The sequence below is a fragment of the Trachypithecus francoisi genome, unplaced genomic scaffold (genome assembly GCF_009764315.1).
Source record: "Trachypithecus francoisi isolate TF-2019V2 unplaced genomic scaffold, Tfra_2.0 Lachesis_group20, whole genome shotgun sequence".
Lineage (NCBI taxonomy): Eukaryota > Metazoa > Chordata > Mammalia > Primates > Cercopithecidae > Trachypithecus > Trachypithecus francoisi.
The window spans coordinates 17,827,293-17,841,638 of record NW_022681466.1 but is presented as its reverse complement, the minus strand read 5'-3'; positions in this window follow the sequence as shown (position 1 = coordinate 17,841,638).

The following is a 14,346-nucleotide window of genomic DNA, read 5'->3' as shown; positions in this document are numbered from 1 at the left end:
TCTCACTTTGTTGCCCAGGCTGGAGTGCAGTGGCACGATCTCAGCTCACTGCAAGTTCTGCCTCCCAGATTCACACCATTCTCCTGCCTCAGCCTCCCGAGTAGCTGGGACTACAGGCACCTGCCACCACGCCTGGATAATTGTTTTGTATTTTTAGTAGAGACAGGGTTTCACTGTGTTAGCCAGGACGGTCTCGATCTCCTGACCTTGTGATCCTCCCGCCTCGGCCTCCCAAAGTGCTGGGATTACAGGCGTGAGCCACCGCACCTGGCCTATATATATATTTTAAATATAGAGATGGGGCCTTGCTATGTTGCCCAGGCTACTTTTGAACTCGAGGCCTCAATCTATTCTCCCGCCTCAGCCTCCTAAAGTTCTGGGATTGTAGAAGTGAGCCACTGTGCCTAGCCCCCATTTTAACCTTTTTTTTTTTTTTTTTTTGAGATGGAGTCTTGCTCTGTTGCCCAGGCTGGAGTGCAGTGGCATGATCTCGGTTTACTACAACTTGGCCTCTTGGGTTCAAGCAATTCTTCTGTCTCAGCCTCCCAAGTAGCTGGGATTACAGGCACCCACCATCACACTCAGCTAATTTTTGTATTTTTAATACAGATGGGGTTTCACCACGTTGGCCAGATAGTGCTTGAACTCCTGATCTCAGGTGATCTACCTACCTCAGCCTCCCAAAGTGCTGAGATTACGGATGTGAGACACCGTGCCCAGCCTTAACCATTTTTTAATGTACAATTCAGTGGCATTAATTACACTGACAATGTGCGTAACTATTACCACTATTTATTTCCAAAATAATAAAAGAGAAACTCTGTTCCCATTAAGCAATTCTCCATTCCCCCCTTCTCCTAGCCCCTGGTTACCTGTAATCTACTTTCTGTCTCTATAAATTTGCCTACTTTAGTGTAGATATTTCACTTAAGTGGAATCATACAATATTTGTCCTTTTACAATCTGGCTTATTTCACTTAGCATGTTTTCAAGTTTCATCCATGTTGTAGCATGTGTCATACTTTCATTCCTTTTTTTTTTTTTTGAGACAGAGTCTCGCTCTGTCGCCCAGGCTGGAGTGCAGTGGCGTGGTCTTGGCTCACTGCAAGCTCCACCTCCCAGGTTCACGCCATTCTCCTGCCTCAGCCTCCCGAGTAGCTGGGACTACAGACACCCACCACTATGCCTGGCTAATTTTTTATATTTTTATTAGAGACGGGGGTTTCACCGTGTTAGCCCAGATGGTCTCGATCTCCAGACCTCGTGATCTGCCCGCTTTGGCCTCCCAAAGTGCTGGAATTACAGGCGTGAGCCACCGGGCCCGGACCGTTCCTTTTTATGAAATTTAATTTTAATATTAAAGAATATTTCAGTCCAGGTGCAGTGGCTCATGCCTATAATCCCAGCTCTTTGGGAGACTGAGGTAGTCAGATTGCTTTGAGCTCAGGAGTTCGAGAACAGCCTGGGCAACATGGCCAAACCCCATCTCTACTAAAATACAAAAATTAGCTGGGCACGATGGCAGGCACCTATAATCTCAGCTACTCAGGAGGCTGAGGCAGGAGAATCGCTTGACACTGGGAGGCAGAAGGTGGAGGTTGCAGTGAGCCGAGATTGTGTCACTGCATTCCAACCTGGGCAGCAGAGCAAGACTCTGCCTCAAAAAAAAAAAAAAAAGAAAGAAAGAAAATTATGTCGTCAGAGTCCTAGAAGGAGTAAGAATGTAAGACCAAAAACTTATTCAAAGAAATAATGGCAGAAAATTTCTCAAATTTGACAAGAGACGTAGAACTACAAGTTCAAGAAGCTGAGAAAACCACAAACATGATAAGCTCAAAGAAACCTATGCCAAGACACGTAATAATCTAACTCCTGAAAACTAATGACAAAGAAAAAATATTGACAGCAGTAAGAGAAAAACATCCTTCCCACAAAGGAAAAACAGATTGAACCACAGTAGATTTCTCATCAAAAACTAAAAAAGGGCAGAAGGAAGTGGCACAACGTTTTTCAAATGCTCGAAGAAAAAACTATCAAAAATGAAAGAGAAATCAACATATTTTCAGATGAAGAAAACCTAAGAGAATTTGTCATCTGTAGATCTACCCTTTTAAAAAATGGCTAAAAGGGGGCCAGGTGCAGAGACTCACTCCTGTAATCCCATTACTTTGGGAAACCGAGGCAGCGGATCACTTGAGACCAGGAGTTTGAGACCAGCCTGGCTGATGTGGCAAAACCCAGTCTCTACTGAAAATACAAAAATTAGCCAGGCATGGTGGCACATGACTATAGTCCCAGCTACTCTGGAGTCTGAGGCAGGAGAATCAGTTGAACCTGGGAGGTGGAGGTTGCAGTGAGCAGAGATCACACCACTGCAATCCAGCCTTGGTGACAGGGCAAGACTTCATCTCAAAAAAAAAAGAAAAAAGAAAAGCTAAAGGAAGTTCTTGAAAAGAAAGAAAGGGAAATGATAAAAGAAGGGACCTTGGCCGGGTGCGGTGGCTCACGCCTGTAATCCCAGCACTTTGGGAGGCCGAGGCAGGAGGATCACGAGGTCAGGACATCAAGACCATCCCATCCCGGCTCACACAGTGAAACCCCGTCTCTACTAAAAATACAAAAAACTAGCCAGGCGAGGTGGTGGGCGCCTGTAGTCCCAGCTACTCGGGAGGCTGAGGCAGGAGAATGGCGTGAACCCGGGAGGCGGGGCTTACAGTGAGCCGAGATCGCGCCACTGCACTCCAGCCTGGGTGACAGAGCGAGACTCCGTCTCAAAAAAAAAAAAAAAAAAAAAAAAAAAAAAAAAAGAAGGGACCTTGGAACATCAAGGTTGAAAAAACGACATGGAATCAAATATATGAGTAATTACAATATGCTTTCCTTCTTGTGTTAGTCACCTAGGGCTTCCATAACAAAATACCGCGGACTGGGTAACTTGACCAACAGTATTTATTTTCTCACCGTTCTGGAGGCTAGAAGTCTAAGACCAAGGTGTTGGTAGATTTGGTTTTTCCTGAGGCCTATTTTCTTGGCCTGTAGATGGCCACCTTCTTGCTGTGTCCTCCCCTGGCCTTTTGTCTGTGTGTGACCACTCCTGGTGCCTTTTCCTCACTGGGCCAGGTGCGGTGGCTCACCCCTGTAATCCAGCACTCTGGGAGGCCAAGGCAGGCAGATCACCTAAGGTTGGGGGTTCGAGACCAGCCAACATGGAGAAACCCCGTCTCTACTGAAAAAAACAAAATTAGCCAGGTGTGGTGGCACATGCCTGTAATCCCAGCTACTCAGGAGGCTGAGGTAGGAGAACTGCTTGAACCCAGGAGATGGAGGTTGCGGTGAGCCAAGATTACGCTATTGCACTCCAGCCCAGGCAACAAGAGTGAAACTCCATCTCAAAAAAAAAAAAAAAAAGCCGGGCACGGTGGCTCAAGCCTGTAATCCCAGCACTTTGGGAGGCCGAGACGGGCGGATCACGAGGTCAGGAGATCGAGACCATCCTGGCTAACATGGTGAAACCCCGTCTCTACTAAAAAATACAAAAAACTAGCCGGGCGAGGTGGTGGGCGCCTGTAGTCCCAGCTACCTGGAAGGCTGAGGCAGGAGAATGGCGTAAACCCGGGAGGTGGAGCTTACAGTGAGCTGAGATCCGGCCACTGAACTCCAGCCTGGGCGACAGAGCCAGACTCCGTCTCAAAAAAAAAAAAAAAAAAAGACACCAGCTGGGCTCAGTGGCTCATACCTGTAATCCCAGCACTTTGGGAGGCCGAGGTGGGAGGATCACTTGAGGTCAGGAGTTTGAGACCAGCTTGGTCAACATGTTGAAACCTCTGTCTCTACTAAAACAGAAAACCACAACAAAAAAAATTAGCTGGGTGTGGTGGCACATGCCTGTAATCTCAGCTACGCAGGAGGCTGAAGCAGGAGAATCACTTGAATCCGGAAGGTGGAGGTTGCAGTGAGCTGAGATTGCGCCACTGCACTCCAGCCTGGGCAACAGAGCGAGACTCCGTCCCCCTTACAAAAAAGGACACCAGTCCTGTTGGATTAGCGTCCCACACTTATGGCCTCATTTAGTCTTTATTTATTTATTTTTGAGATGAGGGTCTCACCCTGTTGCCCAGGCTGGAGTGCAGTGGTACGATCTCAGATCACTGCAACCTCCATCTCCCAGGTTCAAACAATTGTCCTGCCTCACTCAGCCTCCCAAAGAGCTGGGATTACAGGTGTGTGCCACCACTCCTGGCTAATTTTTTTGTGTTTTTAGTGGAGACAGGGTTTCACCATGTTGGTCAGGCTGGTCTCGAACTCCTGACCTCAAATGATCATGGCCTCCCAAAGTGATGGGATTACAGGCGTGAGCCACTGCGCCCAGCCCTCATTTAATCTTAATTACATCTTTAAAGGCCCTGTCTCCAATGTACAGTCACAGTAGGGGTAAGGGGTTCAACCTATGAATTTGGGAAGACACAATTCAGTCTATAACACTTCTCCTCTTGAGTTTTCTCAATTATGTTTGATGGTTGAAGCAGACTGTATAACATTGCCCAATGTGGTTTAGGAAATATTTAAGACACTTATGTCTTAAATGGGAAAGTAAAAAGACTGAAACGGAGGTAAGAGTTTTATACTTCACTCAAGCTGATAAAAACACACCATTTGACTGTGATAATTTACATATGTATAATATGAAACCCATTACAACCACTTAAAAAATCTATACAAAGAGATACACTCAAAAACACTATAGGAGGCCGGGCGCGGTGGCTCAAGCCTGTAATCCCAGCACTTTGGGAGGCCGAGACGGGTGGATCACAAGGTCAGGAGATTGAGACCATCCTGGCTAACACGGTGAAACCCCGTCTCTACTAAAAAATATAAAAAACTAGCCGGGCGAGGTGGTGGGCGCTTGTAGTCCCAGCTACTCGGGAGGCTGAGGCAGTAGAATGGCGTAAACCCGGGAGGCGGAGCTTGCAGTGAGCTGAGATCCGGCCACTGCACTCCAGCCTGGGCGACAGAGCAAGACTCTGTCTCAAAAAAAAAAAAAAAAAAAAAAAAAAAAAAAAAAAAAACTATAGGAAAATTAAAATGGGATTAATAAAAAAAAGGTACAAGTAACCCACAGTAAGCCAGAAAAAATAAAACACAGAGACAACAAGAGGAACAAGCAGAAAACAAAAAATGAAACTGCAGACTTAAGCCTTTTATTTATTTACATGCTTACTTTTTTAGCAATGGAGTCTTACTAAGACTCCATGGTGAAACCCCGTCTCTATTAAAAATACAAAAAAATTAGCTGGGTGTGGTGGTGGGCGACTGTAATCCCAGCTACTTCGGCAGCTGAGGCAGGAGAATCACTTGAACCCAAGAGGCAGAGGTTGTGGTGCACTGGGATGGTGCCACTGCACTCCAACCTGGGCGATAGAGCGAGACTCAATCTCAAAAAATACAAAAATAGGCCGAGGGCAGTGGCTCACGCCTGTAATCCCAGCACTTTGGGAGGCTTAGGCAGATGGATAGCCTGAGGTTAGGAGTTCAAGACCAGCCTGACCAACATGGTGAAACCGCGTCTCTACTAAAAATACAAAATTAGCTGGGCGTGGTGGCTCGTGCCTGTAATCCCAGCTACTTGGGAGGCCGAGGCAGGAGAATTGCTTGAGCCCAGGAGGCAAAGGTTGAGGTGAGCCGAGATTGCACCATTGCACTCCAGCCTGGGCAACAAGAGCGAAACTCTGTCTCAATAAATAAATAAATAAATAAAAATGAATAAGCAGACATTGACACTGGATCAAAAATATGATACAACAATACGCTGTTTTCTTTTCTTTCTTTCTTTCTTTCTTTTTGTTTTTGAGACGGAGCCTTGCTCTGTTGCCCAGGCTAGAATGCCGTGGCACGATCTCGGCTCACTGCAACCTCCATCTCCCAGGTTCAAGCGATCCTCCTATCTCAGTCCCCCTAGTAGCTGGGATTACAGGCACTCATCACCATGCCTGGCTAATTTTTGTATTTTTAGTAGATACGGGATTTCGCCATGTTGGCCAGGCTGGTCTCAAACCCCTGACCTCAGGTGATCCACCCGCCTCGGCCTTCCAAAGTGCTGAGATTACAGGCGTAAGTCACTGTGCCCGGACAACAATATGCTGTTTTCAAGAATCTCATTTCAGTCCAGGTCCAGTGGATCACATCTGCAATCTCAGCACTTCAAGGGGCTGAGCAGGGAGGATCATTTGAGTCCAGGTGTTTGAGTGCAGCCTGTGCAACATAGGGAGACATTGTCTTCACGAAGAATCAAAAAATTAGTCTGGTTTGGTGGTGTGTGACTGTGGTCCCAGCTACTCCAGAGGCTGAGGCGGGAGGACTGCTTCAGCCTAGAAGCTGAAGGCTGCAGGGAGTCATGATTGCACCATTGCACTCCAGCCTGGGCAACATAGCAAGAGAATCTTTTTAGAAAAAAAGAAATGGGTCGGGCGCCATGGCTCATGCCTGTAATCCCAGCACTTTGGGAGGCAGAGGCAGGCAAATCGCCTGAGGTCAGGAGTTTGAGACCAGCCTGGCCAACATGATGAAACCCTGTCTCTACTAAAAATACAAAAATTAGCCAGGCGTAGTGGTGTGCACCTGTAATCCCAGCTACTCAGGAGGTAGAGGTTACGGTGAGCCAAGATCGCACCCCTGCACTCCAGCCTGGGTGACAGAGCAAGACCCCATATCTTAAAAGAAGAAAAGAAAAGTTTACTAAGTATATACTGAATACCAGGTACCAAAATAGGCAGTGAGAATACAATAAGTGAGATACGCAGGGTCTCTTCTCTTGGAGCTTTATGTTCTACTGAAAGTTAGATCTCTCCTTTGACCATTGAATCAACTAGATTTTTCTGTTAGAATTTTCCAAGGTATTCATTCCACGTCTCCCTTTCTTTCTTGAAGTCACTAGAAACACAATATAGAAACATTTGCCAGATTTCCCACTTCAGAAGTCTCCAACCAGTTTCTCACTTTCCTGGACAAATATTTCAGGTCTAATGTCGCAGACGTTTTTCAGCCTTGTGTCACTCAGCTCTTTCCCTCGTTCCCATCCCAAGATTTCTCATGTTTTCCAAATTTAATTTCCTTAAAAAGCCTCTTTGCATAGCATTCTTAACTTCCACAAGTTAAAAGGCTCACTGCCTCATGTGTCTGTCACAGGCGTCATGAGGGTTGCATAAAATGTCACATGCCTTAGGCTCATTTATATCTCCTTGTCCATGCAATCATTAGCAGAGCTTCAGAGGAAGTCCCAAAATCTATTAGGTTTTTACTTTTTACCAAAAGACCTTTATCTTAAACACTCACAGGCTTTGAAAGTAAAAGCAGAAGTATTTTAAGGAACTCAGAGTGAAGTTGTAAAAGGGACTACTTCTATGGAAACAAACTGCTAATCAACAGGTCACCTAAAGGTTGTAGTAGGAGAATTCTCTCAAAGAACGCTCAAATCAGATTCTTGGTAGAACAGTTTAAAAATCAGAATCCAGACCGGGCACGGTGGCTCAAGCCTGTAATCCCAGCACTTTGGGAGGCCGAGACGGGCGGATCACGAGGTCAGGAGATCGAGACCATCCTGGCTAACACGGTGAAACCCCGTCTCTACTAAAAATACAAAAACTGGGCCGGGCGCGGTGGCTCAAGCCTGTAATCCCAGCACTTTGGGAGGCCGAGACGGGCGGATCACGAGGTCAGGAGATCGAGACCATCCTGGCTAACACGGTGAAACCCCGTCTCTACTAAAAATACAAAAACTAGCCGGGCGAGGTGGCGGGCGCCTGTAGTCCCAGCTACTCGGGAGGCTGAGGCAGGAGAATGGCGTAAACCCGGGAGGCGGAGCTTGCAGTGAGCTGAGATCTGGCCACTGCACTCCAGTCGGGCGACAGAGCGAGACTGCTAGCCGGGCGAGGCGGGCGCTGTAGTCAGCTACTCGGGAGGCTGAGGCAGGAGAATGGCGTAAACCGGGAGGCGGAGCTTGCAGTGAGCTGAGATCTGGCCACTGCACTCCAGTCGGGCGACAGAGCGAGACTCCGCCTCAAAAATAAATAAATAAATAAATAAATAAATAAATAAAAATCAGAATCCATTTTCACATAAAAAGAAAACTTTTAAAAATGGAATTTTGGTTGCAAAAAGGAAAACATATGCCAGGTGTGCTGGCTTACGCCTGTAATTCCAGGACTTTGGGAGGCCAAGGAGGGCAAATCACTTGAGGTCAGGCGTTCGAGACCAGCCTGGCCAACATGGTGAAACCCTGTCTCTACTGCCGGGTGCGGTGGCTCACACCTGTAATCCCAGCACTTTGGGAGGCCGAGGTGGATGGATCACCTGAGGTCAGGAGTTTGAGACCAGCCTGGCCAACATGGTGAAACTCTGTCTCTACTAAAAATACAAAAATTAGCTGGGTGTGGTGGTGCATGCCTGTAATTCCAGCTACTCGGGAGGCTAAGACAGCAGAATCACTTGAACCCGGGAAGAGCAGGTTGCAGTGAGCCGAGATGGCACCACTGCACTCCAGCCTGGGTTACAGAGACTCTGTTTCAAAAAAAACAAAAAACAAAAAACAAACAACAAAAAAATAAAAAACTCCTATCTCTACTAAAAATACAAAAAAAATTAGCTGTGTGTGGTGGCAGGCCCTGTAATCTCAGCTACTTGGGAGGCTGAGGCAGAATTGCAGTAAGCAACCTCTGTGGCAGAGGTTGCAGTAAGACGAGATTGCGCCACTGCACTCCAGTCTGGATGACAGAGTGACACTCCATCTCAAAAGAAAAAAAAAATTCATGTATAACGGGGAACCTGTGAAGGTGGCCTCATTTGGAAATAGGATATTTGCACCTGTAATCAGGTTAAGATGGGATCATACTGGATTAAGTGGTGCCCTAAGTTAATGGCTGGTGTCCCTATAAGAGAAGGAGAATTTGCCTATAGACAGAGACACACAGAGGAGGCCAGGTGCAGTGGCTCACTCCTGTAATCCCAGCACTTTGGGAGGCTGAGGCGGGTGGATCACTTGAAGCCAGGAGTTTGAGACCAACCTGAGCAGTATGGCAAAGTCCCGTCTCTACTGAAAATACAAAAATTAGTTGGGCATGGTGGTATACACCTGTAATCCTAGCTACTTAGGAGACTGAGGCAGGAGAATTGCTTGAACCTGGGAGGTGGAGGTTGCAGTGAGCTGAGATTGCACCACTGCACTCATCTGGGTGACAGAGCAAGACTCTATCTCAAAAAAAGAAAGAAAAAAAAAAAGAGAGAGAGAGACATATAGAAGAAAGAAAGAATACCATGTGAAGATGGAGGCAGCAATTGAGATGATGCATCTATAAGCCAAGGAACACCAAGGATTTCTGGCAACCACCAGAAGCCAGGAAGAGGGAAGAAAGGATTCTTTCCCAGAGCCTTTGGAGATATCATGCTCTGCAGACACCTTGATTTCAGACGTCTAGCCTCCACTGTGAGAGAATAAATTTTTGTGTTTTTGTTTTTTTGGGACAGAGTCTCGCTGTGTCACCCAGGCTCGAATGCAGTGGCTCAATCACAGCTCACTGCAGCATCAACCTCCCTGGCTCAGGCTCAAGCCATCCTCCCACTTCAGGCTCCTGAGTAGCTGGGTCTACAGGCACCTGCCACCATGCCCAGCTAATTTTTTATATATATTTTTTATAGACAGGGGTCTTGCTGTGCTGTCCAGGCTGGTCTCAAACTCCTGGGCTCAAGACATCCTTCTGCCTTGGCCTCCCAAAGTGCTGGGATAACAGGAGTGAGCCACCGCATGTGGCCGATTTCTGTTGTTTTTTGCTTTTTTGAGGCAGAGTTTTGCTTTTTCGTCCAGGCTGGAGTGAAGGGGTGCAATCTTAGCTCACTGCAGCCTCTGCACCCTGGGTTCAAGTGATTCTCTTGCCTCAGCCTCCCAAGTAGCTGAGACTACAGGCGCCCACCATCACGTCCTGCTAATTTTTGTATTTTTAGTAGAGATAGGGTTTCCTCATGTTGGCCAGGCTAGTCTCGAACTCCTGACTTCAGGTGATAGGCTCGCTTCGGTCTCCCAAAGTGCTAGGATTACAGGCGTGAGTCACCATGGCTGGTCTGATTTCTGTTGTTCTAAAAGTTACCCAGGTTGTAGTTATTTGTATGGCGGCCTTAGGAAACGAATACTGGAAGCCTATGGAGAAGACATTGGAGCAGATATGTATTTCAAAACACTGGGCTTAACGTTAAAACTCTCCTCTAGGTCCCATCATCGTCTACCCCATCTAAGTGGGATAAGCTAACATGAACTAGCTGATTCTTTACTGGTGGAAATTTGGACAGCTGACATGCATTCAAACTAAAAATTAAACATAAAAAAACACATTTAATCATTTCACTACAGTGACAATTGTCATAACTTTTTGAGACTCTATCAGTTAGATCCTTGCCTCTGTTCTATTCTTTCTGTGGTAGTGAAGAACTAATCTTTATAACTTTTTTCTTTTTTTTTGAGACTGAGTTTTGCTCTTATTGCCTATGCTGGAGGGCAATGGCACGATCTCGGCCACTGCAACCTCCCCCTCCTGGGTGCAAGCGATTCTCCTGCCTTAGCCTCCTGAGCAGCTGGGATTACAGGCATGCACCACCATGCCCAGCTAATTTTTTGAATTTTCAGTAGAGACGGGGTTTCACCATGTTGGCCAGGCTGGTCTCAAACTCCCGACCTCAGGTAATCCACCTGCCTCAGCCTTCCAAACTGTTGGGATTACAGGCCTGAGCCACCACACCTGGCTTTAATTGTTTTTTAGCCATTTTCACAAATGCTAGGGAATAGCTTGGTTTAGATACTCAGAACTGTGTCACCGGCCAAGCCTCACATGGAATTGCTCATGTCTTCTAGGGCTGTAGGTGTGGTCAACAGCATTTTAAATGTGATCTTGGCCGGGTGCGGTGGCTCAAGCCTGTAATCCCAGCACTTTGGGAGGCCGAGGCGGGTGGAACACGAGGTCAGGAGATCGAGACCCTCCTGGCTAACACGGTGAAACCCCGTCTCTACTAAAAATACAAAAAACTAGCCGGGCGCGGTGGCGGGCGCCTGTAGTCCCAGCTACTCGGAGGCTGAGGCGGGAGAATGGCGGGAACCCGGGAGGCGGAGCTTGCAGTGAGCCAAGATTGTGCCACTGCACTCCAGCCTGGGCGACACAGCGAGACTCCGCTTTCAAAAAATAAATAAATAAATAAATGTGATCTTATTGGACATATGCCTCAGTTTTACCATATCATCTGTTAAATGGGGATAATAATAGTAACTGCCTCCTCGTGTTGTTGTGAGGATTAAATGAGTTCGTATTTACCAAGCATGTAGAAAAGTGCCTGGCACATAGCAAGTATTAATCATTGGACTCCTCTCTCTCTTGCCATTTGAGAAGTTTATTTCTCACTGAACCATGAGCTCTTCTAGGATAAGCAGCATGTCTGTTTCATTTTCTGTCCCCAGCACCTAGCACCCCTCTCTGGCACATAGTAGGCCCTCAGCAAGCATCTGCTGCCTAAAAGGCACTATCCAGCAGGCAGTATGAAATTCCATTTCTGAGTCTTAAAGAAGGAAGTCAGGTGGAAAAACAGACATGAGTTCTACACATAAACGTTTAAGCTTGACAACAGGCAAGACCATCAAGGAAGAGAGCATCGAGGGAAAATAAATAGAACACTGAGGAAGGATTGATGGCAGGAGGTGGAAGCAAACAGAAAAGGAATTCTGAAACAATATTCTTTCAGGCCGGGCGCGGTGGCTCAAGCCTGTAATCCCAGCACTTTGGGAGGCCGAGACGGGCGGATCGCGAGGTCAGGAGATTGAGACCATCCTGGCTAATACGGAGAAACCCCGTCTCTACTAAAAATACAAAAAACTAGCCGGTCGAGGTGGCGGGCGCCTGTAGTCCCAGCTACTAGGGAGGCTGAGGCAGGAGAATGGTGTAAACCCGGGAGGCGGAGCTTGCAGTGAGCTGAGATCCGGCCACTGCACTCCAGCCTGGGTGGCAGAGCAAGACTCCGTCTCAAAAAAAAAAAAAAAAAAAAAAAAAATTCTTTCAAAGAAGCCATGAAAAGAGTTCAAGGGAATTGAGTCCAGAGGAAAGGCTGTCTTAAAAGTGGAGTGTGAGGCCGGGCGCGGTGGCTCAAGCCTGTAATCCCAGCACTTTGGGAGGCCGAGACGGGCGGATCGCGAGGTCAGGAGATCGAGACCATCCTGGCTAACACAGTGAAACCCCGTCTCTACTAAAAATACAAAAACTAGCCGGGCGAGATGGCGGGCGCCTGTAGTCCCAGCTACTCGGAGGCTGAGGCAGGAGAATGGCGTAAACCCGGGAGGCGGAGCTTGCAGTGAGCTGAGATCCGGCCACTGCACTCCAGTCCGGGCAACAGAGCGAGACTCCGCCTCAAAAAAAAAAAAAAAAAAAAAAGTGGAGTGTGAAAAACTTGTGGTTAGCAAGCAGCTGACTGAGGTTAATTTTTTTTTTAATTCTCAGAGGAAGGAAATGACATTGTGTAATAGTTTTCTCTAACTTGGCAGGCTTTCAAATGTGGGTGCCTACCTGTCTTGCCAGAAGAGTTGAGAGCTAGGCAGCAGGGAGAAGTAGGGTATGGGTCTCTCTAAGACTCTGTGTCTTAAGATTGTATCAAAGTCAATTTATATCTTCACTCACAATATGAGACAATCAATTCAAATAGAACATCCATTTTTGCCCCCTTATTATTTTGTTGAGGTTGGTAAAGCAGGTTTGATTATTTTTTTTTCAGGTTGACAAAATTATCAGCAACAAGATTTTATCTGGAATATCTCCCTCATCGCACTTGAATTTCAATAGGGTTCCACCACCCAGGGAGACTGAATAATCGGTTTTCTGAGTTTTTCCTCATTCTGGTTATCACAAACGATTCTGGTTATCACAAATGACCTGAGATCCCTAGTCTTCCTTAAAAGGGCAAGAAAAGGGAATCAGTATCAATATTTGACAATGGCATTTAAAAAACAATAGGCATCACTTTCGCGTTTAAAAACGTTTTTCGATATTTAATTTACAAGTTGAGTACAAGCCATAAAAAATGTTTTTAAAATAAATTTGAGGAATTGAAAACTCCTAAGTGGTCAAATGAGCCCACATGAATCTACCAAACAAGACTGAAATGTACTTTCACAACATATGGTCTGATGAGGTTTTTCCCGTTAAATAGAGAAAAATAGACCCGGGGAAGTTGCTGGAAGGCATGAACCATGTACCATTTAAAGACAAGTTTTTCCATACTTATGCGAATGAGACTCCATTAAATACTCCACTACAGGATCTAAAGCTAGCCTCTCTCCAGTCTGGGGCTCAAATGTTCTCATCTGTAAAATAAGGGAAAAGGGAAAGGGTGGTGTGTGTGTGTGAATTCTTTGGATATGAAAATAGAGAAGACATTATTTGGGTGTGTATGTGTGAATTAATTCTTTCGATATGAAAAATAAAGAGAGGGCCAGGCACGGTGGCTCACACCTGTAATCCCAGCACTTTGGGAGGCCGAGGCGGGTGGATCACTTGAGGCTAGGAGTTCGAGACCAGCCTGGGCAACATGGCGAAACTCCACCTCTACTAAAAATACAAAAAGAGCTGGGCGGTGTGGCACGCGCCTGTAATCTCAGCTACTAGGGAGGCTGAGGCAGGAGAATCGCCTGAACCCGGGAGGCGGAGGCTGCAGTGAGCCGAGAATGCACCACTGCATTCCAGCCCGGGAAACAGACCATCTTAAAAATAAATAAATAAATAAAAAATAAATCCGGGAGTGGTGGCTCACGCTTGTAATCCCAACACTTTGGGAGGCCGAGGCGGGTGGATCACGAGGTCCAGAGTTCGAGACCAGCCTGGCCAACATGGTGAAATCCTGTCTCTACTAAAAAAAAGTACAAAAATTAGCCGGGCATGGTGGTGCGCGCCTGTAGTCCCAGCTACTTGGCAGGCTGAGGAAGGAGAATCGCTTGAACCCGGGAGGTGGAGGTTGCAGTGAGCCGAGATCACGCCACTGCACTCCAGCTTGGGCAACAGAGTGAGACTTCATCAAAAAAAAAAAAAAAAGAGAAAAGACAACCTTGCCTCAGTATAAGGGGTAAGGAAAAAGGATTCAGGGAGGCTCAGGAACTTAAGACCTCGAGCACCTGCAACTAAACTCCAGCCCCTCCTGCTAACCCTCCCCAGCCTGGACACACAGCACAAGGGCCAAGATGGCGTCAGCTTGCTGAGTCTCGCCTGCGACCCCCGTGACTCCGCACTGTCGCAGCCCAGGCGAGGCCGCGCCCCATTGGCCAACTGCAATGAGGTC